This window comes from Oncorhynchus clarkii, chromosome 20 (assembly GCF_045791955.1).
Source record: "Oncorhynchus clarkii lewisi isolate Uvic-CL-2024 chromosome 20, UVic_Ocla_1.0, whole genome shotgun sequence".
Lineage (NCBI taxonomy): Eukaryota > Metazoa > Chordata > Actinopteri > Salmoniformes > Salmonidae > Oncorhynchus > Oncorhynchus clarkii.
The window spans coordinates 48,154,418-48,181,461 of NC_092166.1; the positions used below are offsets into that span (position 1 = coordinate 48,154,418).

The 27,044-nt window shown below is 36.8% G+C and overlaps 17 non-coding genes across 17 annotated transcripts; all 17 read left to right on the forward strand.

Moving 5' to 3' along the window:
* Nucleotides 1–1,954: 1,954 nt before the first annotated feature.
* trnar-ucg (transfer RNA arginine (anticodon UCG)) lies at nucleotides 1,955–2,027 on the forward strand. The gene has a single exon. It is a non-coding gene; the product is annotated as a tRNA-Arg (tRNA).
* Nucleotides 2,028–2,658: 631 nt separating this feature from the next.
* trnar-ucg (transfer RNA arginine (anticodon UCG)) lies at nucleotides 2,659–2,731 on the forward strand. The gene has a single exon. It is a non-coding gene; the product is annotated as a tRNA-Arg (tRNA).
* Nucleotides 2,732–4,140: 1,409 nt separating this feature from the next.
* On the forward strand, nucleotides 4,141–4,213 carry trnar-ucg (transfer RNA arginine (anticodon UCG)). Its single transcript has one exon. It is a non-coding gene; the product is annotated as a tRNA-Arg (tRNA).
* Nucleotides 4,214–4,831: 618 nt separating this feature from the next.
* On the forward strand, nucleotides 4,832–4,904 carry trnar-ucg (transfer RNA arginine (anticodon UCG)). Its single transcript has one exon. It is a non-coding gene; the product is annotated as a tRNA-Arg (tRNA).
* A 631-nt stretch (nucleotides 4,905–5,535) lies between these two features.
* On the forward strand, nucleotides 5,536–5,608 carry trnar-ucg (transfer RNA arginine (anticodon UCG)). The gene has a single exon. It is a non-coding gene; the product is annotated as a tRNA-Arg (tRNA).
* Nucleotides 5,609–8,202: 2,594 nt separating this feature from the next.
* On the forward strand, nucleotides 8,203–8,275 carry trnar-ucg (transfer RNA arginine (anticodon UCG)). Its single transcript has one exon. It is a non-coding gene; the product is annotated as a tRNA-Arg (tRNA).
* A 1,579-nt stretch (nucleotides 8,276–9,854) lies between these two features.
* trnar-ucg (transfer RNA arginine (anticodon UCG)) lies at nucleotides 9,855–9,927 on the forward strand. Its single transcript has one exon. It is a non-coding gene; the product is annotated as a tRNA-Arg (tRNA).
* Nucleotides 9,928–11,349: 1,422 nt separating this feature from the next.
* trnar-ucg (transfer RNA arginine (anticodon UCG)) lies at nucleotides 11,350–11,422 on the forward strand. Its single transcript has one exon. It is a non-coding gene; the product is annotated as a tRNA-Arg (tRNA).
* Nucleotides 11,423–13,545: 2,123 nt separating this feature from the next.
* On the forward strand, nucleotides 13,546–13,618 carry trnar-ucg (transfer RNA arginine (anticodon UCG)). Its single transcript has one exon. It is a non-coding gene; the product is annotated as a tRNA-Arg (tRNA).
* Nucleotides 13,619–15,732: 2,114 nt separating this feature from the next.
* trnar-ucg (transfer RNA arginine (anticodon UCG)) lies at nucleotides 15,733–15,805 on the forward strand. Its single transcript has one exon. It is a non-coding gene; the product is annotated as a tRNA-Arg (tRNA).
* Nucleotides 15,806–16,436: 631 nt separating this feature from the next.
* Nucleotides 16,437–16,509, forward strand: trnar-ucg (transfer RNA arginine (anticodon UCG)). The gene has a single exon. It is a non-coding gene; the product is annotated as a tRNA-Arg (tRNA).
* Nucleotides 16,510–17,140: 631 nt separating this feature from the next.
* Nucleotides 17,141–17,213, forward strand: trnar-ucg (transfer RNA arginine (anticodon UCG)). The gene has a single exon. It is a non-coding gene; the product is annotated as a tRNA-Arg (tRNA).
* A 1,755-nt stretch (nucleotides 17,214–18,968) lies between these two features.
* Nucleotides 18,969–19,041, forward strand: trnar-ucg (transfer RNA arginine (anticodon UCG)). The gene has a single exon. It is a non-coding gene; the product is annotated as a tRNA-Arg (tRNA).
* Nucleotides 19,042–19,672: 631 nt separating this feature from the next.
* Nucleotides 19,673–19,745, forward strand: trnar-ucg (transfer RNA arginine (anticodon UCG)). Its single transcript has one exon. It is a non-coding gene; the product is annotated as a tRNA-Arg (tRNA).
* Nucleotides 19,746–21,641: 1,896 nt separating this feature from the next.
* On the forward strand, nucleotides 21,642–21,714 carry trnar-ucg (transfer RNA arginine (anticodon UCG)). Its single transcript has one exon. It is a non-coding gene; the product is annotated as a tRNA-Arg (tRNA).
* Nucleotides 21,715–23,610: 1,896 nt separating this feature from the next.
* Nucleotides 23,611–23,683, forward strand: trnar-ucg (transfer RNA arginine (anticodon UCG)). The gene has a single exon. It is a non-coding gene; the product is annotated as a tRNA-Arg (tRNA).
* A 1,891-nt stretch (nucleotides 23,684–25,574) lies between these two features.
* Nucleotides 25,575–25,647, forward strand: trnar-ucg (transfer RNA arginine (anticodon UCG)). Its single transcript has one exon. It is a non-coding gene; the product is annotated as a tRNA-Arg (tRNA).
* The last annotated feature ends 1,397 nt before the right edge of the window (nucleotides 25,648–27,044 follow it).

Sequence of the window (27,044 nt, forward strand, 5' to 3'; positions counted from 1 at the left end):
TTTCGTACTTGTAAAATATCACTAGCTTTCCTCATTCGGATAGGTTCACAATTTTGATGTCTGTTGTTGCTAAGCAACGTCTGTTTGATGTCATATCGGAGAATATGGAGTAGAAGGTGTTGCCTCGTGGATAAGGCGTCTTACTTCAAAATAGAAAATTGAGGTTTTGAGGCATTTTCGTGGTCGTTTAATTTCATTAAATCTGCTAATATGGACATGTTTGCAATTTCCCGAAATAAGGCATTGGTCTTGTTGCTTTGAAAAGCTTGGACATTGTTGTTCAACTTTAATAATCTAAGACTGCAAGGCCTGAGAATTATTGTGTCTGAATCTGCATCGAAAGATTGAAGGAAAGAGTATCTTTGTACTTGTTAAAAATCACTAGCTTTCCTCATTCGGACAGGTTCACAATTTTTATGTCTATGGTTGCATAGCAAAGTCTGTATAATGTCAAACAGGGCTGTATCACATAGACTGCGTGGCCTAATGAATAAGGCGTCTGACTTCGAATCAGAAGATTGAGGGTTCGAGTCCCTTCGTGGTTAGCTCAGCTAATTTGAACATGTTTGCAATTTCCCAAAATATGGCATTGGTCTTGTTGCTTTGAAAAGCTTGGACATTGTTGTTCAACTTCAATAATCTAAGACTGCAAGACCTGAGAAATATTATGTCTGATTGAGGGACATAGTCTTTTCGTACTTGTAAAATATCACTAGCTTTCCTCATTCGGATAGGTTCACAATTTTGATGTCTGTTGTTGCTAAGCAACGTCTGTTTGATGTCATATCGGAGAATATGGAGTAGAAGGTGTTGCCTCGTGGATAAGGCGTCTTACTTCAAAATAGAAAATTGAGGTTTTGAGGCATTTTCGTGGTCGTTTAATTTCATTAAATCTGCTAATATGGACATGTTTGCAATTTCCCGAAATAAGGCATTGGTCTTGTTGCTTTGAAAAGCTTGGACATTGTTGTTCAACTTTAATAATCTAAGACTGCAAGGCCTGAGAATTAGTGTGTCTGAATCTGCATCGAAAGATTGAAGGAAAGAGTATCTTTATACTTGTTAAAAATCACTAGCTTTCCTCATTCGGACAGGTTCACAATTTTTATGTCTATGGTTGCATAGCAAAGTCTGTATAATGTCAAATAGGGCTGTATCACATAGACTGCGTGGCCTAATGGATCATGTTCAACTTCTAATTGTTTTTGTTTTTTGCCATAATTGAATAATTAAAACATGTTCCTTGGGGAAAACTGAACCGTTTAAGGAAACAGTGTAATATTTCGAATCAGAAGATTGAGGGTTCGAGTCCCTTCGTGGTTGTTTAATTTCATTAGCTCAGCTAATTTGAACATGTTTGCAATTTCCCAAAATATGGCATTGGTCTTGTTGCTTTGAAAAGCTTGGACATTGTTGTTCAACTTCAATAATCTAAGACTGCAAGACCTGAGAAATATTATGTCTGATTGAGGGACATAGTCTTTTCGTACTTGTAAAATATCACTAGCTTTCCTCATTCGGATAGGTTCACAATTTTGATGTCTGTTGTTGCTAAGCAACGTCTGTTTGATGTCATATCGGAGAATATGGAGTAGAAGGTGTTGCCTCGTGGATAAGGCGTCTTACTTCAAAATAGAAAATTGAGGTTTTGAGGCATTTTCGTGGTCGTTTAATTTCATTAAATCTGCTAATATGGACATGTTTGCAATTTCGCTAAATAAGGCATTGGTCTTGTTGCTTTGAAAAGCTTGGACATTGTTGTTCAACTTTAATAATCTAAGACTGCAAGGCCTGAGAATTATTGTGTCTGAATCTGCATCGAAAGATTGAAGGAAAGAGTATCTTTGTACTTGTTAAAAATCACTAGCTTTCCTCATTCGGACAGGTTCACAATTTTTATGTCTATGGTTGCATAGCAAAGTCTGTATAATGTCAAATAGGGCTGTATCACATAGACTGCGTGGCCTAATGGATAAGGCGTCTGACTTCGAATCAGAAGATTGAGGGTTCGAGTCCCTTCGTGGTTGTTTAATTTCATTAGCTCAGCTAATTTGAACATGTTTGCAATTTCCCAAAATATGGCATTGGTCTTGTTGCTTTGAAAAGCTTGGACATTGTTGTTCAACTTCAATAATCTAAGACTGCAAGACCTGAGAAATATTATGTCTGATTGAGGGACATAGTCTTTTCGTACTTGTAAAATATCACTAGCTTTCCTCATTCGGATAGGTTCACAATTTTGATGTCTGTTGTTGCTAAGCAACGTCTGTTTGATGTCATATCGGAGAATATGGAGTAGAAGGTGTTGCCTCGTGGATAAGGCGTCTTACTTCAAAATAGAAAATTGAGGTTTTGAGGCATTTTCGTGGTCGTTTAATTTCATTAAATCTGCTAATATGGACATGTTTGCAATTTCCCGAAATAAGGCATTGGTCTTGTTGCTTTGAAAAGCTTGGACATTGTTGTTCAACTTTAATAATCTAAGACTGCAAGGCCTGAGAATTATTGTGTCTGAATCTGCATCGAAAGATTGAAGGAAAGAGTATCTTTGTACTTGTTAAAAATCACTAGCTTTCCTCATTCGGACAGGTTCACAATTTTTATGTCTATGGTTGCATAGCAAAGTCTGTATAATGTCAAATAGGGCTGTATCACATAGACTGCGTGGCCTAATGGATAAGGCGTCTGACTTCGAATCAGAAGATTGAGGGTTCGAGTCCCTTCGTGGTTAGCTCAGCTAATTTGAACATGTTTGCAATTTCCCAAAATATGGCATTGGTCTTGTTGCTTTGAAAAGCTTGGACATTGTTGTTCAACTTCAATAATCTAAGACTGCAAGACCTGAGAAATATTATGTCTGATTGAGGGACATAGTCTTTTCGTACTTGTAAAATATCACTAGCTTTCCTCATTCGGATAGGTTCACAATTTTGATGTCTGTTGTTGCTAAGCAACGTCTGTTTGATGTCATATCGGAGAATATGGAGTAGAAGGTGTTGCCTCGTGGATAAGGCGTCTTACTTCAAAATAGAAAATTGAGGTTTTGAGGCATTTTCGTGGTCGTTTAATTTCATTAAATCTGCTAATATGGACATGTTTGCAATTTCCCGAAATAAGGCATTGGTCTTGTTGCTTTGAAAAGCTTGGACATTGTTGTTCAACTTTAATAATCTAAGACTGCAAGGCCTGAGAATTAGTGTGTCTGAATCTGCATCGAAAGATTGAAGGAAAGAGTATCTTTATACTTGTTAAAAATCACTAGCTTTCCTCATTCGGACAGGTTCACAATTTTTATGTCTATGGTTGCATAGCAAAGTCTGTATAATGTCAAATAGGGCTGTATCACATAGACTGCGTGGCCTAATGGATCATGTTCAACTTCTAATTGTTTTTGTTTTTTGCCATAATTGAATAATTAAAACATGTTCCTTGGGGAAAACTGAACCGTTTAAGGAAACAGTGTAATATTTCGAATCAGAAGATTGAGGGTTCGAGTCCCTTCGTGGTTGTTTAATTTCATTAGCTCAGCTAATTTGAACATGTTTGCAATTTCCCAAAATATGGCATTGGTCTTGTTGCTTTGAAAAGCTTGGACATTGTTGTTCAACTTCAATAATCTAAGACTGCAAGACCTGAGAAATATTATGTCTGATTGAGGGACATAGTCTTTTCGTACTTGTAAAATATCACTAGCTTTCCTCATTCGGATAGGTTCACAATTTTGATGTCTGTTGTTGCTAAGCAACGTCTGTTTGATGTCATATCGGAGAATATGGAGTAGAAGGTGTTGCCTCGTGGATAAGGCGTCTTACTTCAAAATAGAAAATTGAGGTTTTGAGGCATTTTCGTGGTCGTTTAATTTCATTAAATCTGCTAATATGGACATGTTTGCAATTTCCCGAAATAAGGCATTGGTCTTGTTGCTTTGAAAAGCTTGGACATTGTTGTTCAACTTTAATAATCTAAGACTGCAAGGCCTGAGAATTATTGTGTCTGAATCTGCATCGAAAGATTGAAGGAAAGAGTATCTTTGTACTTGTTAAAAATCACTAGCTTTCCTCATTCGGACAGGTTCACAATTTTTATGTCTATGGTTGCATAGCAAAGTCTGTATAATGTCAAATAGGGCTGTATCACATAGACTGCGTGGCCTAATGGATAAGGCGTCTGACTTCGAATCAGAAGATTGAGGGTTCGAGTCCCTTCGTGGTTAGCTCAGCTAATTTGAACATGTTTGCAATTTCCCAAAATATGGCATTGGTCTTGTTGCTTTGAAAAGCTTGGACATTGTTGTTCAACTTCAATAATCTAAGACTGCAAGACCTGAGAAATATTATGTCTGATTGAGGGACATAGTCTTTTCGTACTTGTAAAATATCACTAGCTTTCCTCATTCGGATAGGTTCACAATTTTGATGTCTGTTGTTGCTAAGCAACGTCTGTTTGATGTCATATCGGAGAATATGGAGTAGAAGGTGTTGCCTCGTGGATAAGGCGTCTTACTTCAAAATAGAAAATTGAGGTTTTGAGGCATTTTCGTGGTCGTTTAATTTCATTAAATCTGCTAATATGGACATGTTTGCAATTTCCCGAAATAAGGCATTGGTCTTGTTGCTTTGAAAAGCTTGGACATTGTTGTTCAACTTTAATAATCTAAGACTGCAAGGCCTGAGAATTATTGTGTCTGAATCTGCATCGAAAGATTGAAGGAAAGAGTATCTTTGTACTTGTTAAAAATCACTAGCTTTCCTCATTCGGACAGGTTCACAATTTTTATGTCTATGGTTGCATAGCAAAGTCTGTATAATGTCAAATAGGGCTGTATCACATAGACTGCGTGGCCTAATGGATAAGGCGTCTGACTTCGAATCAGAAGATTGAGGGTTCGAGTCCCTTCGTGGTTGTTTAATTTCATTAGCTCAGCTAATTTGAACATGTTTGCAATTTCCCAAAATATGGCATTGGTCTTGTTGCTTTGAAAAGCTTGGACATTGTTGTTCAACTTCAATAATCTAAGACTGCAAGACCTGAGAAATATTATGTCTGATTGAGGGACATAGTCTTTTCGTACTTGTAAAATATCACTAGCTTTCCTCATTCGGATAGGTTCACAATTTTGATGTCTGTTGTTGCTAAGCAACGTCTGTTTGATGTCATATCGGAGAATATGGAGTAGAAGGTGTTGCCTCGTGGATAAGGCGTCTTACTTCAAAATAGAAAATTGAGGTTTTGAGGCATTTTCGTGGTCGTTTAATTTCATTAAATCTGCTAATATGGACATGTTTGCAATTTCCCGAAATAAGGCATTGGTCTTGTTGCTTTGAAAAGCTTGGACATTGTTGTTCAACTTTAATAATCTAAGACTGCAAGGCCTGAGAATTATTGTGTCTGAATCTGCATCGAAAGATTGAAGGAAAGAGTATCTTTGTACTTGTTAAAAATCACTAGCTTTCCTCATTCGGACAGGTTCACAATTTTTATGTCTATGGTTGCATAGCAAAGTCTGTATAATGTCAAATAGGGCTGTATCACATAGACTGCGTGGCCTAATGGATAAGGCGTCTGACTTCGAATCAGAAGATTGAGGGTTCGAGTCCCTTCGTGGTTGTTTAATTTCATTAGCTCAGCTAATTTGAACATGTTTGCAATTTCCCAAAATATGGCATTGGTCTTGTTGCTTTGAAAAGCTTGGACATTGTTGTTCAACTTCAATAATCTAAGACTGCAAGACCTGAGAAATATTATGTCTGATTGAGGGACATAGTCTTTTCGTACTTGTAAAATATCACTAGCTTTCCTCATTCGGATAGGTTCACAATTTTGATGTCTGTTGTTGCTAAGCAACGTCTGTTTGATGTCATATCGGAGAATATGGAGTAGAAGGTGTTGCCTCGTGGATAAGGCGTCTTACTTCAAAATAGAAAATTGAGGTTTTGAGGCATTTTCGTGGTCGTTTAATTTCATTAAATCTGCTAATATGGACATGTTTGCAATTTCCCGAAATAAGGCATTGGTCTTGTTGCTTTGAAAAGCTTGGACATTGTTGTTCAACTTTAATAATCTAAGACTGCAAGGCCTGAGAATTAGTGTGTCTGAATCTGCATCGAAAGATTGAAGGAAAGAGTATCTTTATACTTGTTAAAAATCACTAGCTTTCCTCATTCGGACAGGTTCACAATTTTTATGTCTATGGTTGCATAGCAAAGTCTGTATAATGTCAAATAGGGCTGTATCACATAGACTGCGTGGCCTAATGGATCATGTTCAACTTCTAATTGTTTTTGTTTTTTGCCATAATTGAATAATTAAAACATGTTCCGAAAACTGAACCGTTTAAGGAAACAGTGTAATATTTCGAATCAGAAGATTGAGGGTTCGAGTCCCTTCGTGGTTGTTTAATTTCATTAGCTCAGCTAATTTGAACATGTTTGCAATTTCCCAAAATATGGCATTGGTCTTGTTGCTTTGAAAAGCTTGGACATTGTTGTTCAACTTCAATAATCTAAGACTGCAAGACCTGAGAAATATTATGTCTGATTGAGGGACATAGTCTTTTCGTACTTGTAAAATATCACTAGCTTTCCTCATTCGGATAGGTTCACAATTTTGATGTCTGTTGTTGCTAAGCAACGTCTGTTTGATGTCATATCGGAGAATATGGAGTAGAAGGTGTTGCCTCGTGGATAAGGCGTCTTACTTCAAAATAGAAAATTGAGGTTTTGAGGCATTTTCGTGGTCGTTTAATTTCATTAAATCTGCTAATATGGACATGTTTGCAATTTCCCGAAATAAGGCATTGGTCTTGTTGCTTTGAAAAGCTTGGACATTGTTGTTCAACTGTCAAATAGGGTCGTTTAATTTCATTAGCTCAGCTAATTCGTACATGTTTTCAATTTCCCTAAATAAGGCATTGGTCTTGTTGCTTTGAAAAGCTTGGACATTGTTGTTCAACTTTAATAATCTAAGACTGCAAGACCTGAGAATTATTGTGTCTGAATCTGCATCGAAAGATTGAAGGAAAGAGTATCTTTGTACTTGTTAAAAATCACTAGCTTTCCTCATTCGGACAGGTTCACAATTTTGATGTCTGTTGTTGCTAAGCAACGTCTGTTTGATGTCATATTGGAGAAAATGGAGTAGAAGGTGTTGCCTCGTGGTTAAGGCGTCTTACTTCTAAATAGAAAATTGAGGTTTTGAGGCATTTTCGTGGTCGTTTAATTTCATTAAATCTGCTAATATGGACATGTTTGCAATTTCCCGAAATAAGGCATTGGTCTTGTTTCTTTGAAAGGCTTGGACATTGTTATTCATCTTTAATAATCTAATATTGCAAGGCCTGAGAATTATTGAGTCTGATTCTGCATCGCAAGATTGAGGGAAAAGGTATCTTCTTACTTGTTAAATATCACTAGCTTTGCTCATTCGGACAGGTTCACAACTTTGATGTCTACTGTTGCATAGCAAAGTCTGTATAATGTCAAATAGGGCTGTATCACATAGACTGCGTGGCCTAATGGATAAGGCGTCTGACTTCGAATCAGAAGATTGAGGGTTCGAGTCCTTCGTGGTTGTTTAATTTCATTAGCTCAGCTAATTTGAACATGTTTGCAATTTCCCGAAATATGGCATTGGTCTTGTTGCTTTGAAAAGCTTGGACATTGTTGTTCAACTTCAATAATCTAAGACTGCAAGACCTGAGAAATATTATGTCTGATTGAGGGACATAGTCTTTTCGTACTTGTAAAATATCACTAGCTTTCCTCATTCGGATAGGTTCACAATTTTGATGTCTGTTGTTGCTAAGCAACGTCTGTTTGATGTCATATCGGAGAATATGGAGTAGAAGGTGTTGCCTCGTGGATAAGGCGTCTTACTTCAAAATAGAAAATTGAGGTTTTGAGGCATTTTCGTGGTCGTTTAATTTCATTAAATCTGCTAATATGGACATGTTTGCAATTTCGCTAAATAAGGCATTGGTCTTGTTGCTTTGAAAAGCTTGGACATTGTTGTTCAACTTTAATAATCTAAGACTGCAAGGCCTGAGAATTATTGTGTCTGAATCTGCATCGAAAGATTGAAGGAAAGAGTATCTTTGTACTTGTTAAAAATCACTAGCTTTCCTCATTCGGACAGGTTCACAATTTTTATGTCTATGGTTGCATAGCAAAGTCTGTATAATGTCAAATAGGGCTGTATCACATAGACTGCGTGGCCTAATGGATAAGGCGTCTGACTTCGAATCAGAAGATTGAGGGTTCGAGTCCCTTCGTGGTTGTTTAATTTCATTAGCTCAGCTAATTTGAACATGTTTGCAATTTCCCAAAATATGGCATTGGTCTTGTTGCTTTGAAAAGCTTGGACATTGTTGTTCAACTTCAATAATCTAAGACTGCAAGACCTGAGAAATATTATGTCTGATTGAGGGACATAGTCTTTTCGTACTTGTAAAATATCACTAGCTTTCCTCATTCGGATAGGTTCACAATTTTGATGTCTGTTGTTGCTAAGCAACGTCTGTTTGATGTCATATCGGAGAATATGGAGTAGAAGGTGTTGCCTCGTGGATAAGGCGTCTTACTTCAAAATAGAAAATTGAGGTTTTGAGGCATTTTCGTGGTCGTTTAATTTCATTAAATCTGCTAATATGGACATGTTTGCAATTTCCCGAAATAAGGCATTGGTCTTGTTGCTTTGAAAAGCTTGGACATTGTTGTTCAACTGTCAAATAGGGTCGTTTAATTTCATTAGCTCAGCTAATTCGTACATGTTTTCAATTTCCCTAAATAAGGCATTGGTCTTGTTGCTTTGAAAAGCTTGGACATTGTTGTTCAACTTTAATAATCTAAGACTGCAAGACCTGAGAATTATTGTGTCTGAATCTGCATCGAAAGATTGAAGGAAAGAGTATCTTTGTACTTGTTAAAAATCACTAGCTTTCCTCATTCGGATAGGTTCACAATTTTGATGTCTGTTGTTGCTAAGCAACGTCTGTTTGATGTCATATCGGAGAATATGGAGTAGAAGGTGTTGCCTCGTGGATAAGGCGTCTTACTTCAAAATAGAAAATTGAGGTTTTGAGGCATTTTCGTGGTCGTTTAATTTCATTAAATCTGCTAATATGGACATGTTTGCAATTTCCCGAAATAAGGCATTGGTCTTGTTGCTTTGAAAAGCTTGGACATTGTTGTTCAACTGTCAAATAGGGTCGTTTAATTTCATTAGCTCAGCTAATTCGTACATGTTTTCAATTTCCCTAAATAAGGCATTGGTCTTGTTGCTTTGAAAAGCTTGGACATTGTTGTTCAACTTTAATAATCTAAGACTGCAAGACCTGAGAATTATTGTGTCTGAATCTGCATCGAAAGATTGAAGGAAAGAGTATCTTTGTACTTGTTAAAAATCACTAGCTTTCCTCATTCGGACAGGTTCACAATTTTGATGTCTGTTGTTGCTAAGCAACGTCTGTTTGATGTCATATTGGAGAAAATGGAGTAGAAGGTGTTGCCTCGTGGTTAAGGCGTCTTACTTCTAAATAGAAAATTGAGGTTTTGAGGCATTTTCGTGGTCGTTTAATTTCATTAAATCTGCTAATATGGACATGTTTGCAATTTCCCGAAATAAGGCATTGGTCTTGTTTCTTTGAAAGGCTTGGACATTGTTATTCATCTTTAATAATCTAATATTGCAAGGCCTGAGAATTATTGAGTCTGATTCTGCATCGCAAGATTGAGGGAAAAGGTATCTTCTTACTTGTTAAAAATCACTAGCTTTCCTCATTCGGACAGGTTCACAACTTTGATGTCTACTGTTGCATAGCAAAGTCTGTATAATGTCAAATAGGGCTGTATCACATAGACTGCGTGGCCTAATGGATAAGGCGTCTGACTTCGAATCAGAAGATTGAGGGTTCGAGTCCCTTCGTGGTTGTTTAATTTCATTAGCTCAGCTAATTTGAACATGTTTGCAATTTCCCAAAATATGGCATTGGTCTTGTTGCTTTGAAAAGCTTGGACATTGTTGTTCAACTTCAATAATCTAAGACTGCAAGACCTGAGAAATATTATGTCTGATTGAGGGACATAGTCTTTTCGTACTTGTAAAATATCACTAGCTTTCCTCATTCGGATAGGTTCACAATTTTGATGTCTGTTGTTGCTAAGCAACGTCTGTTTGATGTCATATCGGAGAATATGGAGTAGAAGGTGTTGCCTCGTGGATAAGGCGTCTTACTTCAAAATAGAAAATTGAGGTTTTGAGGCATTTTCGTGGTCGTTTAATTTCATTAAATCTGCTAATATGGACATGTTTGCAATTTCCCGAAATAAGGCATTGGTCTTGTTGCTTTGAAAAGCTTGGACATTGTTGTTCAACTTTAATAATCTAAGACTGCAAGGCCTGAGAATTAGTGTGTCTGAATCTGCATCGAAAGATTGAAGGAAAGAGTATCTTTATACTTGTTAAAAATCACTAGCTTTCCTCATTCGGACAGGTTCACAATTTTTATGTCTATGGTTGCATAGCAAAGTCTGTATAATGTCAAATAGGGCTGTATCACATAGACTGCGTGGCCTAATGGATCATGTTCAACTTCTAATTGTTTTTGTTTTTTGCCATAATTGAATAATTAAAACATGTTCCTTGGGGAAAACTGAACCGTTTAAGGAAACAGTGTAATATTTCGAATCAGAAGATTGAGGGTTCGAGTCCCTTCGTGGTTGTTTAATTTCATTAGCTCAGCTAATTTGAACATGTTTGCAATTTCCCAAAATATGGCATTGGTCTTGTTGCTTTGAAAAGCTTGGACATTGTTGTTCAACTTCAATAATCTAAGACTGCAAGACCTGAGAAATATTATGTCTGATTGAGGGACATAGTCTTTTCGTACTTGTAAAATATCACTAGCTTTCCTCATTCGGATAGGTTCACAATTTTGATGTCTGTTGTTGCTAAGCAACGTCTGTTTGATGTCATATCGGAGAATATGGAGTAGAAGGTGTTGCCTCGTGGATAAGGCGTCTTACTTCAAAATAGAAAATTGAGGTTTTGAGGCATTTTCGTGGTCGTTTAATTTCATTAAATCTGCTAATATGGACATGTTTGCAATTTCGCTAAATAAGGCATTGGTCTTGTTGCTTTGAAAAGCTTGGACATTGTTGTTCAACTTTAATAATCTAAGACTGCAAGGCCTGAGAATTATTGTGTCTGAATCTGCATCGAAAGATTGAAGGAAAGAGTATCTTTGTACTTGTTAAAAATCACTAGCTTTCCTCATTCGGACAGGTTCACAATTTTTATGTCTATGGTTGCATAGCAAAGTCTGTATAATGTCAAATAGGGCTGTATCACATAGACTGCGTGGCCTAATGGATAAGGCGTCTGACTTCGAATCAGAAGATTGAGGGTTCGAGTCCCTTCGTGGTTGTTTAATTTCATTAGCTCAGCTAATTTGAACATGTTTGCAATTTCCCAAAATATGGCATTGGTCTTGTTGCTTTGAAAAGCTTGGACATTGTTGTTCAACTTCAATAATCTAAGACTGCAAGACCTGAGAAATATTATGTCTGATTGAGGGACATAGTCTTTTCGTACTTGTAAAATATCACTAGCTTTCCTCATTCGGATAGGTTCACAATTTTGATGTCTGTTGTTGCTAAGCAACGTCTGTTTGATGTCATATCGGAGAATATGGAGTAGAAGGTGTTGCCTCGTGGATAAGGCGTCTTACTTCAAAATAGAAAATTGAGGTTTTGAGGCATTTTCGTGGTCGTTTAATTTCATTAAATCTGCTAATATGGACATGTTTGCAATTTCCCGAAATAAGGCATTGGTCTTGTTGCTTTGAAAAGCTTGGACATTGTTGTTCAACTTTAATAATCTAAGACTGCAAGGCCTGAGAATTATTGTGTCTGAATCTGCATCGAAAGATTGAAGGAAAGAGTATCTTTGTACTTGTTAAAAATCACTAGCTTTCCTCATTCGGACAGGTTCACAATTTTTATGTCTATGGTTGCATAGCAAAGTCTGTATAATGTCAAATAGGGCTGTATCACATAGACTGCGTGGCCTAATGGATAAGGCGTCTGACTTCGAATCAGAAGATTGAGGGTTCGAGTCCCTTCGTGGGTTTATTTCATTAGCTCAGCTAATTTGAACATGTTTGCAATTTCCCAAAATATGGCATTGGTCTTGTTGCTTTGAAAAGCTTGGACATTGTTGTTCAACTTCAATAATCTAAGACTGCAAGACCTGAGAAATATTATGTCTGATTGAGGGACATAGTCTTTTCGTACTTGTAAAATATCACTAGCTTTCCTCATTCGGATAGGTTCACAATTTTGATGTCTGTTGTTGCTAAGCAACGTCTGTTTGATGTCATATCGGAGAATATGGAGTAGAAGGTGTTGCCTCGTGGATAAGGCGTCTTACTTCAAAATAGAAAATTGAGGTTTTGAGGCATTTTCGTGGTCGTTTAATTTCATTAAATCTGCTAATATGGACATGTTTGCAATTTCCCGAAATAAGGCATTGGTCTTGTTGCTTTGAAAAGCTTGGACATTGTTGTTCAACTTTAATAATCTAAGACTGCAAGGCCTGAGAATTAGTGTGTCTGAATCTGCATCGAAAGATTGAAGGAAAGAGTATCTTTATACTTGTTAAAAATCACTAGCTTTCCTCATTCGGACAGGTTCACAATTTTTATGTCTATGGTTGCATAGCAAAGTCTGTATAATGTCAAATAGGGCTGTATCACATAGACTGCGTGGCCTAATGGATCATGTTCAACTTCTAATTGTTTTTGTTTTTTGCCATAATTGAATAATTAAAACATGTTCCTTGGGGAAAACTGAACCGTTTAAGGAAACAGTGTAATATTTCGAATCAGAAGATTGAGGGTTCGAGTCCCTTCGTGGTTGTTTAATTTCATTAGCTCAGCTAATTTGAACATGTTTGCAATTTCCCAAAATATGGCATTGGTCTTGTTGCTTTGAAAAGCTTGGACATTGTTGTTCAACTTCAATAATCTAAGACTGCAAGACCTGAGAAATATTATGTCTGATTGAGGGACATAGTCTTTTCGTACTTGTAAAATATCACTAGCTTTCCTCATTCGGATAGGTTCACAATTTTGATGTCTGTTGTTGCTAAGCAACGTCTGTTTGATGTCATATCGGAGAATATGGAGTAGAAGGTGTTGCCTCGTGGATAAGGCGTCTTACTTCAAAATAGAAAATTGAGGTTTTGAGGCATTTTCGTGGTCGTTTAATTTCATTAAATCTGCTAATATGGACATGTTTGCAATTTCCCGAAATAAGGCATTGGTCTTGTTGCTTTGAAAAGCTTGGACATTGTTGTTCAACTTTAATAATCTAAGACTGCAAGGCCTGAGAATTATTGTGTCTGAATCTGCATCGAAAGATTGAAGGAAAGAGTATCTTTGTACTTGTTAAAAATCACTAGCTTTCCTCATTCGGACAGGTTCACAATTTTTATGTCTATGGTTGCATAGCAAAGTCTGTATAATGTCAAATAGGGCTGTATCACATAGACTGCGTGGCCTAATGGATAAGGCGTCTGACTTCGAATCAGAAGATTGAGGGTTCGAGTCCCTTCGTGGTTGTTTAATTTCATTAGCTCAGCTAATTTGAACATGTTTGCAATTTCCCAAAATATGGCATTGGTCTTGTTGCTTTGAAAAGCTTGGACATTGTTGTTCAACTTCAATAATCTAAGACTGCAAGACCTGAGAAATATTATGTCTGATTGAGGGACATAGTCTTTTCGTACTTGTAAAATATCACTAGCTTTCCTCATTCGGATAGGTTCACAATTTTGATGTCTGTTGTTGCTAAGCAACGTCTGTTTGATGTCATATCGGAGAATATGGAGTAGAAGGTGTTGCCTCGTGGATAAGGCGTCTTACTTCAAAATAGAAAATTGAGGTTTTGAGGCATTTTCGTGGTCGTTTAATTTCATTAAATCTGCTAATATGGACATGTTTGCAATTTCCCGAAATAAGGCATTGGTCTTGTTGCTTTGAAAAGCTTGGACATTGTTGTTCAACTTTAATAATCTAAGACTGCAAGGCCTGAGAATTATTGTGTCTGAATCTGCATCGAAAGATTGAAGGAAAGAGTATCTTTGTACTTGTTAAAAATCACTAGCTTTCCTCATTCGGACAGGTTCACAATTTTTATGTCTATGGTTGCATAGCAAAGTCTGTATAATGTCAAATAGGGCTGTATCACATAGACTGCGTGGCCTAATGGATAAGGCGTCTGACTTCGAATCAGAAGATTGAGGGTTCGAGTCCCTTCGTGGGTTAGCTCAGCTAATTTGAACATGTTTGCAATTTCCCAAAATATGGCATTGGTCTTGTTGCTTTGAAAAGCTTGGACATTGTTGTTCAACTTCAATAATCTAAGACTGCAAGACCTGAGAAATATTATGTCTGATTGAGGGACATAGTCTTTTCGTACTTGTAAAATATCACTAGCTTTCCTCATTCGGATAGGTTCACAATTTTGATGTCTGTTGTTGCTAAGCAACGTCTGTTTGATGTCATATCGGAGAATATGGAGTAGAAGGTGTTGCCTCGTGGATAAGGCGTCTTACTTCAAAATAGAAAATTGAGGTTTTGAGGCATTTTCGTGGTCGTTTAATTTCATTAAATCTGCTAATATGGACATGTTTGCAATTTCCCGAAATAAGGCATTGGTCTTGTTGCTTTGAAAAGCTTGGACATTGTTGTTCAACTTTAATAATCTAAGACTGCAAGGCCTGAGAATTAGTGTGTCTGAATCTGCATCGAAAGATTGAAGGAAAGAGTATCTTTATACTTGTTAAAAATCACTAGCTTTCCTCATTCGGACAGGTTCACAATTTTTATGTCTATGGTTGCATAGCAAAGTCTGTATAATGTCAAATAGGGCTGTATCACATAGACTGCGTGGCCTAATGGATCATGTTCAACTTCTAATTGTTTTTGTTTTTTGCCATAATTGAATAATTAAAACATGTTCCTTGGGGAAAACTGAACCGTTTAAGGAAACAGTGTAATATTTCGAATCAGAAGATTGAGGGTTCGAGTCCCTTCGTGGTTGTTTAATTTCATTAGCTCAGCTAATTTGAACATGTTTGCAATTTCCCAAAATATGGCATTGGTCTTGTTGCTTTGAAAAGCTTGGACATTGTTGTTCAACTTCAATAATCTAAGACTGCAAGACCTGAGAAATATTATGTCTGATTGAGGGACATAGTCTTTTCGTACTTGTAAAATATCACTAGCTTTCCTCATTCGGATAGGTTCACAATTTTGATGTCTGTTGTTGCTAAGCAACGTCTGTTTGATGTCATATCGGAGAATATGGAGTAGAAGGTGTTGCCTCGTGGATAAGGCGTCTTACTTCAAAATAGAAAATTGAGGTTTTGAGGCATTTTCGTGGTCGTTTAATTTCATTAAATCTGCTAATATGGACATGTTTGCAATTTCCCGAAATAAGGCATTGGTCTTGTTGCTTTGAAAAGCTTGGACATTGTTGTTCAACTTTAATAATCTAAGACTGCAAGGCCTGAGAATTATTGTGTCTGAATCTGCATCGAAAGATTGAAGGAAAGAGTATCTTTGTACTTGTTAAAAATCACTAGCTTTCCTCATTCGGACAGGTTCACAATTTTTATGTCTATGGTTGCATAGCAAAGTCTGTATAATGTCAAATAGGGCTGTATCACATAGACTGCGTGGCCTAATGGATAAGGCGTCTGACTTCGAATCAGAAGATTGAGGGTTCGAGTCCCTTCGTGGTTGTTTAATTTCATTAGCTCAGCTAATTTGAACATGTTTGCAATTTCCCAAAATATGGCATTGGTCTTGTTGCTTTGAAAAGCTTGGACATTGTTGTTCAACTTCAATAATCTAAGACTGCAAGACCTGAGAAATATTATGTCTGATTGAGGGACATAGTCTTTTCGTACTTGTAAAATATCACTAGCTTTCCTCATTCGGATAGGTTCACAATTTTGATGTCTGTTGTTGCTAAGCAACGTCTGTTTGATGTCATATCGGAGAATATGGAGTAGAAGGTGTTGCCTCGTGGATAAGGCGTCTTACTTCAAAATAGAAAATTGAGGTTTTGAGGCATTTTCGTGGTCGTTTAATTTCATTAAATCTGCTAATATGGACATGTTTGCAATTTCCCGAAATAAGGCATTGGTCTTGTTGCTTTGAAAAGCTTGGACATTGTTGTTCAACTTTAATAATCTAAGACTGCAAGGCCTGAGAATTATTGTGTCTGAATCTGCATCGAAAGATTGAAGGAAAGAGTATCTTTGTACTTGTTAAAAATCACTAGCTTTCCTCATTCGGACAGGTTCACAATTTTTATGTCTATGGTTGCATAGCAAAGTCTGTATAATGTCAAATAGGGCTGTATCACATAGACTGCGTGGCCTAATGGATAAGGCGTCTGACTTCGAATCAGAAGATTGAGGGTTCGAGTCCCTTCGTGGTTGTTTAATTTCATTAGCTCAGCTAATTTGAACATGTTTGCAATTTCCCAAAATATGGCATTGGTCTTGTTGCTTTGAAAAGCTTGGACATTGTTGTTCAACTTCAATAATCTAAGACTGCAAGACCTGAGAAATATTATGTCTGATTGAGGGACATAGTCTTTTCGTACTTGTAAAATATCACTAGCTTTCCTCATTCGGATAGGTTCACAATTTTGATGTCTGTTGTTGCTAAGCAACGTCTGTTTGATGTCATATCGGAGAATATGGAGTAGAAGGTGTTGCCTCGTGGATAAGGCGTCTTACTTCAAAATAGAAAATTGAGGTTTTGAGGCATTTTCGTGGTCGTTTAATTTCATTAAATCTGCTAATATGGACATGTTTGCAATTTCCCGAAATAAGGCATTGGTCTTGTTGCTTTGAAAAGCTTGGACATTGTTGTTCAACTTTAATAATCTAAGACTGCAAGGCCTGAGAATTATTGTGTCTGAATCTGCATCGAAAGATTGAAGGAAAGAGTATCTTTGTACTTGTTAAAAATCACTAGCTTTCCTCATTCGGACAGGTTCACAATTTTTATGTCTATGGTTGCATAGCAAAGTCTGTATAATGTCAAATAGGGCTGTATCACATAGACTGCGTGGCCTAATGGATAAGGCGTCTGACTTCGAATCAGAAGATTGAGGGTTCGAGTCCCTTCGTGGTTGTTTAATTTCATTAGCTCAGCTAATTTGAACATGTTTGCAATTTCCCAAAATATGGCATTGGTCTTGTTGCTTTGAAAAGCTTGGACATTGTTGTTCAACTTCAATAATCTAAGACTGCAAGACCTGAGAAATATTATGTCTGATTGAGGGACATAGTCTTTTCGTACTTGTAAAATATCACTAGCTTTCCTCATTCGGATAGGTTCACAATTTTGATGTCTGTTGTTGCTAAGCAACGTCTGTTTGATGTCATATCGGAGAATATGGAGTAGAAGGTGTTGCCTCGTGGATAAGGCGTCTTACTTCAAAATAGAAAATTGAGGTTTTGAGGCATTTTCGTGGTCGTTTAATTTCATTAAATCTGCTAATATGGACATGTTTGCAATTTCCCGAAATAAGGCATTGGTCTTGTTGCTTTGAAAAGCTTGGACATTGTTGTTCAACTTTAATAATCTAAGACTGCAAGGCCTGAGAATTAGTGTGTCTGAATCTGCATCGAAAGATTGAAGGAAAGAGTATCTTTATACTTGTTAAAAATCACTAGCTTTCCTCATTCGGACAGGTTCACAATTTTTATGTCTATGGTTGCATAGCAAAGTCTGTATAATGTCAAATAGGGCTGTATCACATAGACTGCGTGGCCTAATGGATCATGTTCAACTTCTAATTGTTTTTGTTTTTTGCCATAATTGAATAATTAAAACATGTTCCTTGGGGAAAACTGAACCGTTTAAGGAAACAGTGTAATATTTCGAATCAGAAGATTGAGGGTTCGAGTCCCTTCGTGGTTGTTTAATTTCATTAGCTCAGCTAATTTGAACATGTTTGCAATTTCCCAAAATATGGCATTGGTCTTGTTGCTTTGAAAAGCTTGGACATTGTTGTTCAACTTCAATAATCTAAGACTGCAAGACCTGAGAAATATTATGTCTGATTGAGGGACATAGTCTTTTCGTACTTGTAAAATATCACTAGCTTTCCTCATTCGGATAGGTTCACAATTTTGATGTCTGTTGTTGCTAAGCAACGTCTGTTTGATGTCATATCGGAGAATATGGAGTAGAAGGTGTTGCCTCGTGGATAAGGCGTCTTACTTCAAAATAGAAAATTGAGGTTTTGAGGCATTTTCGTGGTCGTTTAATTTCATTAAATCTGCTAATATGGACATGTTTGCAATTTCCCGAAATAAGGCATTGGTCTTGTTGCTTTGAAAAGCTTGGACATTGTTGTTCAACTGTCAAATAGGGTCGTTTAATTTCATTAGCTCAGCTAATTCGTACATGTTTTCAATTTCCCTAAATAAGGCATTGGTCTTGTTGCTTTGAAAAGCTTGGACATTGTTGTTCAACTTTAATAATCTAAGACTGCAAGGCCTGAGAATTATTGTGTCTGAATCTGCATCGAAAGATTGAAGGAAAGAGTATCTTTGTACTTGTTAAAAATCACTAGCTTTCCTCATTCGGACAGGTTCACAATTTTGATGTCTGTTGTTGCTAAGCAACGTCTGTTTGATGTCATATTGGAGAAAATGGAGTAGAAGGTGTTGCCTCGTGGTTAAGGCGTCTTACTTCTAAATAGAAAATTGAGGTTTTGAGGCATTTTCGTGGTCGTTTAATTTCATTAAATCTGCTAATATGGACATGTTTGCAATTTCCCGAAAATCACTAGCTTTGCTCATTCGGACAGGTTCACAACTTTGATGTCTACTGTTGCATAGCAAAGTCTGTATAATGTCAAATAGGGCTGTATCACATAGACTGCGTGGCCTAATGGATAAGGCGTCTGACTTCGAATCAGAAGATTGAGGGTTCGAGTCCCTTCGTGGTTGTTTAATTTCATTAGCTCAGCTAATTTGAACATGTTTGCAATTTCCCGAAATATGGCATTGGTCTTGTTGCTTTGAAAAGCTTGGACATTGTTGTTCAACTTCAATAATCTAAGACTGCAAGACCTGAGAAATATTATGTCTGATTGAGGGACATAGTCTTTTCGTACTTGTAAAATATCACTAGCTTTCCTCATTCGGATAGGTTCACAATTTTGATGTCTGTTGTTGCTAAGCAACGTCTGTTTGATGTCATATCGGAGAATATGGAGTAGAAGGTGTTGCCTCGTGGATAAGGCGTCTTACTTCAAAATAGAAAATTGAGGTTTTGAGGCATTTTCGTGGTCGTTTAATTTCATTAAATCTGCTAATATGGACATGTTTGCAATTTCCCGAAATAAGGCATTGGTCTTGTTGCTTTGAAAAGCTTGGACATTGTTGTTCAACTTTAATAATCTAAGACTGCAAGGCCTGAGAATTATTGTGTCTGAATCTGCATCGAAAGATTGAAGGAAAGAGTATCTTTGTACTTGTTAAAAATCACTAGCTTTCCTCATTCGGACAGGTTCACAATTTTTATGTCTATGGTTGCATAGCAAAGTCTGTATAATGTCAAATAGGGCTGTATCACATAGACTGCGTGGCCTAATGGATAAGGCGTCTGACTTCGAATCAGAAGATTGAGGGTTCGAGTCCCTTCGTGGTTGTTTAATTTCATTAGCTCAGCTAATTTGAACATGTTTGCAATTTCCCAAAATATGGCATTGGTCTTGTTGCTTTGAAAAGCTTGGACATTGTTGTTCAACTTCAATAATCTAAGACTGCAAGACCTGAGAAATATTATGTCTGATTGAGGGACATAGTCTTTTCGTACTTGTAAAATATCACTAGCTTTCCTCATTCGGATAGGTTCACAATTTTGATGTCTGTTGTTGCTAAGCAACGTCTGTTTGATGTCATATCGGAGAATATGGAGTAGAAGGTGTTGCCTCGTGGATAAGGCGTCTTACTTCAAAATAGAAAATTGAGGTTTTGAGGCATTTTCGTGGTCGTTTAATTTCATTAAATCTGCTAATATGGACATGTTTGCAATTTCCCGAAATAAGGCATTGGTCTTGTTGCTTTGAAAAGCTTGGACATTGTTGTTCAACTTTAATAATCTAAGACTGCAAGGCCTGAGAATTAGTGTGTCTGAATCTGCATCGAAAGATTGAAGGAAAGAGTATCTTTATACTTGTTAAAAATCACTAGCTTTCCTCATTCGGACAGGTTCACAATTTTTATGTCTATGGTTGCATAGCAAAGTCTGTATAATGTCAAATAGGGCTGTATCACATAGACTGCGTGGCCTAATGGATCATGTTCAACTTCTAATTGTTTTTGTTTTTTGCCATAATTGAATAATTAAAACATGTTCCTTGGGGAAAACTGAACCGTTTAAGGAAACAGTGTAATATTTCGAATCAGAAGATTGAGGGTTCGAGTCCCTTCGTGGTTGTTTAATTTCATTAGCTCAGCTAATTTGAACATGTTTGCAATTTCCCAAAATATGGCATTGGTCTTGTTGCTTTGAAAAGCTTGGACATTGTTGTTCAACTTCAATAATCTAAGACTGCAAGACCTGAGAAATATTATGTCTGATTGAGGGACATAGTCTTTTCGTACTTGTAAAATATCACTAGCTTTCCTCATTCGGATAGGTTCACAATTTTGATGTCTGTTGTTGCTAAGCAACGTCTGTTTGATGTCATATCGGAGAATATGGAGTAGAAGGTGTTGCCTCGTGGATAAGGCGTCTTACTTCAAAATAGAAAATTGAGGTTTTGAGGCATTTTCGTGGTCGTTTAATTTCATTAAATCTGCTAATATGGACATGTTTGCAATTTCCCGAAATAAGGCATTGGTCTTGTTGCTTTGAAAAGCTTGGACATTGTTGTTCAACTGTCAAATAGGGTCGTTTAATTTCATTAGCTCAGCTAATATGTACATGTTTTCAATTTCCCTAAATAAGGCATTGGTCTTGTTGCTTTTAAAAGCTTGGACATTGTTGTTCAACTTTAATAATCTAAGACTGCAAGACCTGAGAATTATTGTGTCTGAATCTGCATCGAAAGATTGAAGGAAAGAGTATCTTTGTACTTGTTAAAAATCACTAGCTTTCCTCATTCGGACAGGTTCACAATTTTGATGTCTGTTGTTGCTAAGCAACGTCTGTTTGATGTCATATTGGAGAAAATGGAGTAGAAGGTGTTGCCTCGTGGTTAAGGCGTCTTACTTCTAAATAGAAAATTGAGGTTTTGAGGCATTTTCGTGGTCGTTTAATTTCATTAAATCTGCTAATATGGACATGTTTGCAATTTCCCGAAATAAGGCATTGGTCTTGTTTCTTTGAAAGGCTTGGACATTGTTATTCATCTTTAATAATCTAATATTGCAAGGCCTGAGAATTATTGAGTCTGATTCTGCATCGCAAGATTGAGGGAAAAGGTATCTTCTTACTTGTTAAATATCACTAGCTTTGCTCATTCGGACAGGTTCACAACTTTGATGTCTACTGTTGCATAGCAAAGTCTGTATAATGTCAAATAGGGCTGTATCACATAGACTGCGTGGCCTAATGGATAAGGCGTCTGACTTCGAATCAGAAGATTGAGGGTTCGAGTCCCTTCGTGGTTGTTTAATTTCATTAGCTCAGCTAATTTGAACATGTTTGCAATTTCCCGAAATATGGCATTGGTCTTGTTGCTTTGAAAAGCTTGGACATTGTTGTTCAACTTCAATAATCTAAGACTGCAAGACCTGAGAAATATTATGTCTGATTGAGGGACATAGTCTTTTCGTACTTGTAAAATATCACTAGCTTTCCTCATTCGGATAGGTTCACAATTTTGATGTCTGTTGTTGCTAAGCAACGTCTGTTTGATGTCATATCGGAGAATATGGAGTAGAAGGTGTTGCCTCGTGGATAAGGCGTCTTACTTCAAAATAGAAAATTGAGGTTTTGAGGCATTTTCGTGGTCGTTTAATTTCATTAAATCTGCTAATATGGACATGTTTGCAATTTCCCGAAATAAGGCATTGGTCTTGTTGCTTTGAAAAGCTTGGACATTGTTGTTCAACTTTAATAATCTAAGACTGCAAGGCCTGAGAATTAGTGTGTCTGAATCTGCATCGAAAGATTGAAGGAAAGAGTATCTTTATACTTGTTAAAAATCACTAGCTTTCCTCATTCGGACAGGTTCACAATTTTTATGTCTATGGTTGCATAGCAAAGTCTGTATAATGTCAAATAGGGCTGTATCACATAGACTGCGTGGCCTAATGGATCATGTTCAACTTCTAATTGTTTTTGTTTTTTGCCATAATTGAATAATTAAAACATGTTCCTTGGGGAAAACTGAACCGTTTAAGGAAACAGTGTAATATTTCGAATCAGAAGATTGAGGGTTCGAGTCCCTTCGTGGTTGTTTAATTTCATTAGCTCAGCTAATTTGAACATGTTTGCAATTTCCCAAAATATGGCATTGGTCTTGTTGCTTTGAAAAGCTTGGACATTGTTGTTCAACTTCAATAATCTAAGACTGCAAGACCTGAGAAATATTATGTCTGATTGAGGGACATAGTCTTTTCGTACTTGTAAAATATCACTAGCTTTCCTCATTCGGATAGGTTCACAATTTTGATGTCTGTTGTTGCTAAGCAACGTCTGTTTGATGTCATATCGGAGAATATGGAGTAGAAGGTGTTGCCTCGTGGATAAGGCGTCTTACTTCAAAATAGAAAATTGAGGTTTTGAGGCATTTTCGTGGTCGTTTAATTTCATTAAATCTGCTAATATGGACATGTTTGCAATTTCCCGAAATAAGGCATTGGTCTTGTTGCTTTGAAAAGCTTGGACATTGTTGTTCAACTGTCAAATAGGGTCGTTTAATTTCATTAGCTCAGCTAATTCGTACATGTTTTCAATTTCCCTAAATAAGGCATTGGTCTTGTTGCTTTGAAAAGCTTGGACATTGTTGTTCAACTTTAATAATCTAAGACTGCAAGACCTGAGAATTATTGTGTCTGAATCTGCATCGAAAGATTGAAGGAAAGAGTATCTTTGTACTTGTTAAAAATCACTAGCTTTCCTCATTCGGACAGGTTCACAATTTTGATGTCTGTTGTTGCTAAGCAACGTCTGTTTGATGTCATATTGGAGAAAATGGAGTAGAAGGTGTTGCCTCGTGGTTAAGGCGTCTTACTTCTAAATAGAAAATTGAGGTTTTGAGGCATTTTCGTGGTCGTTTAATTTCATTAAATCTGCTAATATGGACATGTTTGCAATTTCCCGAAATAAGGCATTGGTCTTGTTTCTTTGAAAGGCTTGGACATTGTTATTCATCTTTAATAATCTAATATTGCAAGGCCTGAGAATTATTGAGTCTGATTCTGCATCGCAAGATTGAGGGAAAAGGTATCTTCTTACTTGTTAAATATCACTAGCTTTGCTCATTCGGACAGGTTCACAACTTTGATGTCTACTGTTGCATAGCAAAGTCTGTATAATGTCAAATAGGGCTGTATCACATAGACTGCGTGGCCTAATGGATAAGGCGTCTGACTTCGAATCAGAAGATTGAGGGTTCGAGTCCCTTCGTGGTTGTTTAATTTCATTAGCTCAGCTAATTTGAACATGTTTGCAATTTCCCGAAATATGGCATTGGTCTTGTTGCTTTGAAAAGCTTGGACATTGTTGTTCAACTTCAATAATCTAAGACTGCAAGACCTGAGAAATATTATGTCTGATTGAGGGACATAGTCTTTTCGTACTTGTAAAATATCACTAGCTTTCCTCATTCGGATAGGTTCACAATTTTGATGTCTGTTGTTGCTAAGCAACGTCTGTTTGATGTCATATCGGAGAATATGGAGTAGAAGGTGTTGCCTCGTGGATAAGGCGTCTTACTTCAAAATAGAAAATTGAGGTTTTGAGGCATTTTCGTGGTCGTTTAATTTCATTAAATCTGCTAATATGGACATGTTTGCAATTTCCCGAAATAAGGCATTGGTCTTGTTGCTTTGAAAAGCTTGGACATTGTTGTTCAACTTTAATAATCTAAGACTGCAAGGCCTGAGAATTAGTGTGTCTGAATCTGCATCGAAAGATTGAAGGAAAGAGTATCTTTATACTTGTTAAAAATCACTAGCTTTCCTCATTCGGACAGGTTCACAATTTTTATGTCTATGGTTGCATAGCAAAGTCTGTATAATGTCAAATAGGGCTGTATCACATAGACTGCGTGGCCTAATGGATCATGTTCAACTTCTAATTGTTTTTGTTTTTTGCCATAATTGAATAATTAAAACATGTTCCGAAAACTGAACCGTTTAAGGAAACAGTGTAATATTTCGAATCAGAAGATTGAGGGTTCGAGTCCCTTCGTGGTTGTTTAATTTCATTAGCTCAGCTAATTTGAACATGTTTGCAATTTCCCAAAATATGGCATTGGTCTTGTTGCTTTGAAAAGCTTGGACATTGTTGTTCAACTTCAATAATCTAAGACTGCAAGACCTGAGAAATATTATGTCTGATTGAGGGACATAGTCTTTTCGTACTTGTAAAATATCACTAGCTTTCCTCATTCGGATAGGTTCACAATTTTGATGTCTGTTGTTGCTAAGCAACGTCTGTTTGATGTCATATCGGAGAATATGGAGTAGAAGGTGTTGCCTCGTGGATAAGGCGTCTTACTTCAAAATAGAAAATTGAGGTTTTGAGGCATTTTCGTGGTCGTTTAATTTCATTAAATCTGCTAATATGGACATGTTTGCAATTTCCCGAAATAAGGCATTGGTCTTGTTGCTTTGAAAAGCTTGGACATTGTTGTTCAACTGTCAAATAGGGTCGTTTAATTTCATTAGCTCAGCTAATTCGTACATGTTTTCAATTTCCCTAAATAAGGCATTGGTCTTGTTGCTTTGAAAAGCTTGGACATTGTTGTTCAACTTTAATAATCTAAGACTGCAAGACCTGAGAATTATTGTGTCTGAATCTGCATCGAAAGATTGAAGGAAAGAGTATCTTTGTACTTGTTAAAAATCACTAGCTTTCCTCATTCGGACAGGTTCACAATTTTGATGTCTGTTGTTGCTAAGCAACGTCTGTTTGATGTCATATTGGAGAAAATGGAGTAGAAGGTGTTGCCTCGTGGTTAAGGCGTCTTACTTCTAAATAGAAAATTGAGGTTTTGAGGCATTTTCGTGGTCGTTTAATTTCATTAAATCTGCTAATATGGACATGTTTGCAATTTCCCGAAATAAGGCATTGGTCTTGTTTCTTTGAAAGGCTTGGACATTGTTATTCATCTTTAATAATCTAATATTGCAAGGCCTGAGAATTATTGAGTCTGATTCTGCATCGCAAGATTGAGGGAAAAGGTATCTTCTTACTTGTTAAATATCACTAGCTTTGCTCATTCGGACAGGTTCACAACTTTGATGTCTACTGTTGCATAGCAAAGTCTGTATAATGTCAAATAGGGCTGTATCACATAGACTGCGTGGCCTAATGGATAAGGCGTCTGACTTCGAATCAGAAGATTGAGGGTTCGAGTCCCTTCGTGGTTGTTTAATTTCATTAGCTCAGCTAATTTGAACATGTTTGCAATTTCCCGAAATATGGCATTGGTCTTGTTGCTTTGAAAAGCTTGGACATTGTTGTTCAACTTCAATAATCTAAGACTGCAAGACCTGAGAAATATTATGTCTGATTGAGGGACATAGTCTTTTCGTACTTGTAAAATATCACTAGCTTTCCTCATTCGGATAGGTTCACAATTTTGATGTCTGTTGTTGCTAAGCAACGTCTGTTTGATGTCATATCGGAGAATATGGAGTAGAAGGTGTTGCCTCGTGGATAAGGCGTCTTACTTCAAAATAGAAAATTGAGGTTTTGAGGCATTTTCGTGGTCGTTTAATTTCATTAAATCTGCTAATATGGACATGTTTGCAATTTCCCGAAATAAGGCATTGGTCTTGTTGCTTTGAAAAGCTTGGACATTGTTGTTCAACTTTAATAATCTAAGACTGCAAGGCCTGAGAATTATTGTGTCTGAATCTGCATCGAAAGATTGAAGGAAAGAGTATCTTTGTACTTGTTAAAAATCACTAGCTTTCCTCATTCGGACAGGTTCACAATTTTTATGTCTATGGTTGCATAGCAAAGTCTGTATAATGTCAAATAGGGCTGTATCACATAGACTGCGTGGCCTAATGGATCATGTTCAACTTCTAATTGTTTTTGTTTTTTGCCAATTGAATAATTAAAACATGTTCCTTGGGGAAAACTGAACCGTTTAAGGAAACAGTGTAATATTTCGAATCAGAAGATTGAGGGTTCGAGTCCCTTCGTGGTTGTTTAATTTCATTAGCTCAGCTAATTTGAACATGTTTGCAATTTCCCAAAATATGGCATTGGTCTTGTTGCTTTGAAAAGCTTGGACATTGTTGTTCAACTTCAATAATCTAAGACTGCAAGACCTGAGAAATATTATGTCTGATTGAGGGACATAGTCTTTTCGTACTTGTAAAATATCACTAGCTTTCCTCATTCGGATAGGTTCACAATTTTGATGTCTGTTGTTGCTAAGCAACGTCTGTTTGATGTCATATCGGAGAATATGGAGTAGAAGGTGTTGCCTCGTGGATAAGGCGTCTTACTTCAAAATAGAAAATTGAGGTTTTGAGGCATTTTCGTGGTCGTTTAATTTCATTAAATCTGCTAATATGGACATGTTTGCAATTTCCCGAAATAAGGCATTGGTCTTGTTGCTTTGAAAAGCTTGGACATTGTTGTTCAACTGTCAAATAGGGTCGTTTAATTTCATTAGCTCAGCTAATTCGTACATGTTTTCAATTTCCCTAAATAAGGCATTGGTCTTGTTGCTTTGAAAAGCTTGGACATTGTTGTTCAACTTTAATAATCTAAGACTGCAAGACCTGAGAATTATTGTGTCTGAATCTGC